The sequence below is a fragment of the Rhinoderma darwinii genome, chromosome 5 (genome assembly GCF_050947455.1).
Source record: "Rhinoderma darwinii isolate aRhiDar2 chromosome 5, aRhiDar2.hap1, whole genome shotgun sequence".
Lineage (NCBI taxonomy): Eukaryota > Metazoa > Chordata > Amphibia > Anura > Rhinodermatidae > Rhinoderma > Rhinoderma darwinii.
Genome location: NC_134691.1, coordinates 332,078,028 through 332,084,027, shown reverse-complemented (window position 1 = coordinate 332,084,027; position 6,000 = coordinate 332,078,028).

The following is a 6,000-nucleotide window of genomic DNA, read 5'->3' as shown; positions in this document are numbered from 1 at the left end:
AATTTAGGTCACGTCAAGTCTCAATTTAGGTAAGTGGATTCTATCACCCCTTTACATAGCACCACCATATTCTGTAGACTTTACTATATATATATATATATATTGACTCGCATCTGGCTTTGTCTCCATTGGGGTTCACTGTCTCATTTCCCACTTTTCTCACATAAGAAGCTAATTTTATGGAAATCAATTGACCGGTTATAAAATTTTTGGAGATTGGGTGGAAACCAGAAGAAATCCACGTGAGTATGGGAAGACCATATGCCATGTAGACATTACCATGGCCATAATAACCAAGGTAGCAGTCAAAGCACCGGCTATGGGTCCCACCTTTACGATAAAGGAGTCTCTGAGGGGTGGTGAGCGGTCACTGTGGATAGCGAGAGAAAATGAGGACAACGGGAGTAAAGGAGGCCATAGAAGGGCGGAAAAACCCCAAAATACTGTGAAGACCACAATAACCAGATCATTTCCATTCCTTGAACTAAGGGGGAGACGGCCCAGTTGGGCTTCATGGATGTGTCGCCCCTGCTGGTCATGTTCAAAGCCGTGATCCCAGTAGGGCAAAGCTATAGTGCCAACCACAAATTTTGAGCCCCCTTGATGCCACTCATGTCTGAGAGATTGTGCACTGTATTTGTATACTATATAGGGTGTGCTAACTTTTGCCTACCCCTACGTTTACTATCTGGGGGTCATTTACTAGTCCCTTTTATTAGGGAATGTTGTATAAAAAGGGGTCTAAAATCTGTTTGTGATTCGCCAACCATTAGAATAATTTGGCTACATTCATTTTCCAGGTTTAAGATTCGCTTTTGTGCCAAGAATTCACGTTATTGGGAGCTTTGGGTAAATTCGAAGTATTACACTTAAGTGAAGAAATATATCTGGTAACATGACATAATTAGTATTAACATTGGTTTGAAAATGGCATAGTAAAGTTGTTTGTTCTTTTTTGTTTATGATTATGTATATCCTTCAATGACATATCACATGTTTGTATTATTGTATGCAGGTCCATGTTCTGGGACCAAGGATGGTTTATACTGTTTGAAAAAATTGTACAAATTTTTCAATAAAAATTTATTGATTTAAAAAAAAAAAAAAAAAAAGATTTGCTTTTGGTGAATAAGGTGAAACATCAGAGCTTTTAGAGCAGGTGCCATTGTTTCAGTTCTCTTCCCAATAATCCATTTCCTTCTTCCCAGGACCCCTCATGTCAGATTTTATAACCCTCTCATAATAAAATTTTAGGTTGCTTCTTTTCGGGAGGTATGATGCAATTTATGCATCTGGAGACTGGATTTGATGTAGCTTGACCTTAAAGAGGTGCAGAAAGGACATAAAATATAAGAATTTGTCTGTAGCCGAGCTAAGAATCTCAAGGCATTTCCTTTTAATCCATGCAAAAAAATCACATGAGACTAGGCCTGGGAAGAAAATACATTTTTAAAGGAACACTTTAGGCGAAACTGATACACTCTGCTCTTCCGAGTGCAGGTCCTGAGGGGCGGAGCCTGACACCAAAGAGCACCACAGAGTGCAGTTTATTGAATGCTGTCTGTAGTTTGTTTCAGGCATAAAATGGATAATAAATTCTAAGGTCTCATTTGCACTTGTGTTTTCGGGATCCTTATTCTTTACATACAGAATAGGACTCAAATACGGAGCCAATTGTAATCTAAAGGTGCATTTAAAGTCCATAAAGGCCGTATTCCAGAATTTTCAGTATTCAGCATGCCCTAAGATGACAACAATAATGAGTGAACTAATGAAAACCATTCTGTGTAAATTTTGACATCAAACCGAAGTCATACAGCGCATATACGGTGCACATCAGCCCCCTATTTAGCACCATATAGATTCTCAGGTGCATTAACATAAGAGTTTATAGTTTATTTACTGCATGTCTTCGAATATTATTATATTTATTTTCTTCCAGTCTCTTTAAATATATATGTGGGCTGTCATGTGGATGTTTCTGACTATTAACTCAACGAGGCATAGAAGGTATCGGGTCATGACTATGGCAGTAACATACATAAGTTTGATAAAAATTGCGCATAGTGAGCGGGTAGGAGGGAGCAGTGAAGTGCCTGTGTGTATGCAGGTGCGTGACTGGGTGACCAGCAGCCTCCAATATGGCTGACTATGATTATAACGTCCTGCTTTCAGTTAGAGGAAGAAGAGCAGCTCTGGAGGATAAACTGTGAATGTGAAGAATAAGGGCACAGGAACATTGTACAGTCATGTGTTACTCCCTACCATCTGCCTCCATCTTTCTAACCTACATGACTGCAGGACCAAACGCAGGGTTTGTGAAGACACATGAGTCTGCATAGGAGCTGAGTACATAAAATAGTAGGAGAGTTCTAATATATTCTATTTGCAAAGTTGAATTTAGATAAAATAAATGATTCAACTTTTGACAACATTTCAGTTCAAACATACAGAAAAAGTTCAGCAATTTTGCTAATTTTTTCTATACAATTTTTGGATTATTCAATTTTATTTTCTCCATTCACATCCAAAGCTGCTGGTTTAAAATCAGGCAGAGAAAGCCAGTAGCTCTATCCCATTGTCAAAGAATGCGACCTAACATCTCACTGTGTAGTTGTCCTTCGAGCCCCCGCAATCCCTAGTAACAGGAAACCGGCTAAAGTTCTAGGTTTATCTTGGGCTGTGACTAGAGAAGATAACATTATTTACCTCCAAAGAGGTAGAAGATCAGTAAAGCGAAGCATTTCCAAAGTTACTCAACATTTTATGTAAATTCTGAATGCGAAAGGTTATACATTGTTGATTAAATGTGGAAATTTCCTTTAAAAAATTGAAAAAAAAAATTTACACCGCAAACTGGATAATTGCAGTAAAGCATCTGGGAAAGCTTTAAAAGCCACTTTCAGCTACTTTCACATTTCGTGGAAATGTTTCTGTTGACTTTATTAAGGTTGTGGAGTGCAGGGAGCATTTTTTTTTTATTATTTATATGTTAAGAGTTGTTGCTTCCAAAGTTGGTTTTTACCAAGCACTCAATGCCGTACTTCACATCCAGGGAAAGTGCAATGGAAATGATTGCATAATTTGGTACGGTCTGAAGTACTTTAGAAAAAGCAGGTTTAATTGAGCATATACAGACTTGTTATCTTGTCAATCCGGGAGGAGGCAGTCCTCATAGGTAGAAAGTAGCTCATCACAGCGGCACGACGCTCCTGGCCTCTCCATAGTTACTTCTTTTATCTCTTTTATGCTGTCAATTAACATTAGGATTTGCTGCTCAAGCTAAGTGAATGGGATGGATTCCTTCAGGTGAAACTGATCGAGCGGATGCTTTGATAGGGACTAGAGACGTCAGTGTAATAACTCATCCATCACTTTCTCAATGTCCCTTGAATCCGCCATCAACTGGACCTGATAGTTTACGGATTATCAAACACTCAGACATAGAGAAAAATACTCACACCCAAAAAGTTGCACCGCTACCGTATCGCCGTGCTTGTCTCCAAAGAATATCAGGGAGAAACAATGTATTAAGAGCTGCGTAATATATCTTTTTTACTTACATTTTGATAAATTTTTCAAGAAAAACATAAACGGAAACAAAATGTTCGGTAGTCCAAAAACATATGTGATAACAATAGGACAGATCCAAAAATTGGAGCAATAAAGAAAGCACCATATCAAACAGATAGCCTGGAGGTAAAAGACAGGCGCCGCACAAAATATTTTAATATTGTATATACCCCGCCTAATTATATAGGGCACACCATCAGCTTCAGGCTATGTTCACACAGGGCGGATAAGCTGCGTAAAAGTAAACAGACTCTCCGCCCTGGTGGCCGCAGGCAATTCCGGATGAAAAACCGCACCAAATTGTGATGCCGTTTTTTTGTCTGGAATGTCCGCTGCGGAAAACTGCACATAAAAAAAAAAGTTTCATACTTACCTGTAGATATGGCGACACGTCCCTCTGCTGTCCTGCAGCCCAGCCTCCTAGGATGACATTTCATCCCATGTAACCGCTGCAGCCTGTGATTGGCTGCAGCGGTCACTTGGGATGAAATGTCATCCCTGGTGGCAGGGCTGGACGCAGGAGCAGAGAATTCTGGGTAGGTATAAGTTTTTGTTTTTTTCCTGAGTTGTGGCGGAATCACAGCTTTTCCACTGCAAAATCGCAACATCTGCTAATTGCTGCAGGTTTTACCTCCCTAGAGATTTCAATGGGGAAAACTCATTGCGCAAATACAATTCACATTCTGCGGATTAAAAAGCTGCACCGCAGGTCAATTTCTGAGCGGTTTTTCTGCTTATCATTTACGCAGCGTGTGGATGAGATTTGTTAAAATATCATCCACTCTGCTGATACTGTATTATGCTGCGGATTTTCCGCAACAACATTGCGGAAAATGCACAGTATTTTACGTCCAAGGTGCACTGGTGCGGGACACGTTATTACGCATCCCCCATAGACTAGAGTTTATGGAGAGATGCGTAAGGCGCAAAAAAATTGGACATGTCCTATTTTTTCACGGACCCTTCACATGCTCCGTTGAAACAATGGCAATGTGAATGGCGCCATTGAAATACATGTGTCCGTGTGACGACCTTTGTTTTAACGCCCGTCACACGGACGAATTACGCGCTAGTATGAATGCCTAAAGTATTTGAAACACAAGTAGTGAATATGACCCCCCTTATCACACCCCAAAATCAATACAGACCCCAGACCAGACCCTTTAAACAAAAATATACCCCAAACCAGCCCCCTAAATACAGACCCCATAAAAGAAAACCAAAACAAATACAGACCCCAGACCAGACCCACTAAACAAATACAAATTCCACACCCCTAATTGCAGACCCTAGACCAGAACACATAAATAAATTCAGATCCCAGACCATACCCCCTAAAAACGAATACAGACCAAAACCAGAGCCCCTAAATACAGACCACCTAAATAAATACAGACCCCCTAAAGAGGCTCAGACTCCCAGACCAGACCCCCTGACACTAATACAGACCCCAGACCAGACCCCCTAAATTTATTTGGACCCCCAGATTAGACCCCTAAACTATTAAAGACCCCAGACCAGACTCCTAAACAAATACAGATCCCACAATACAGACCTCCAGAATACAGACCCTGTAAATACAGACCCAATACCAGACTCACCTCTCCTCATTGCCTGCAGCAGTGGGCAGGAGTGAAGAGGACTGCAGGAACGGGGAGAGGTGAGTATGTTGTCAAGGTGCGGCACCCGGGTGATTGGTCGGCTTTTCCAAAAGTCCCGAAGGTCTCCCCTTTTTTTTTGTGAGTCTTCCCGGGAGATAAGGCAAGTATTAAAATGGCGCACATGCCATAGAACATTTGGAACAACTCGCTAGGCCTGTTAGATACTTTCAACTTCATTTTTAACGCCTCATGGCGCGTGTACATGTATGTCATTTTGAGCCCAAAAAATAGCACATTTTAGTTCTAATCTTACCGCATTTTACGACTCCACTAGGCCACAACTCTTTTCTAGACACTTTTTAAAATTTTCGAGCTAGGTAATAAAAGCGAAAAGGGCAAAATGACGTCAAAATCCGCAATATAACCACACTGCTTGAATACACTTTTATTCTTTATTTAAAAAATCTGTAGAAAGGATTTGAGAAAAGATTTAGGAGAGTCCTAAATTGGCAACGGACCTCGAGATAATCATTACCGATCCACTAATGTCTAGCGATAATCTCTACAGGGTGTAACACAGGGGCCCCAAAAGAAAAACTAGAACTGAGCCCAGCTCTGCTGTGATCCCCATCATCAGAAGGAGAGATAATTCTCTCTCTGCATCCATAATCCACACTAATATCTACACCTTACCTATGAGGCCCCTGTAATTATGAAGGTGGGCCCCCTGAGCTGCAGGGCCATATAACAGCAGCTATGCCTGCTACCCGGGCGGGTATCAGTATCTCAGTATTTAAAAGTATGGTTAGACGCTGATGAGATTGGG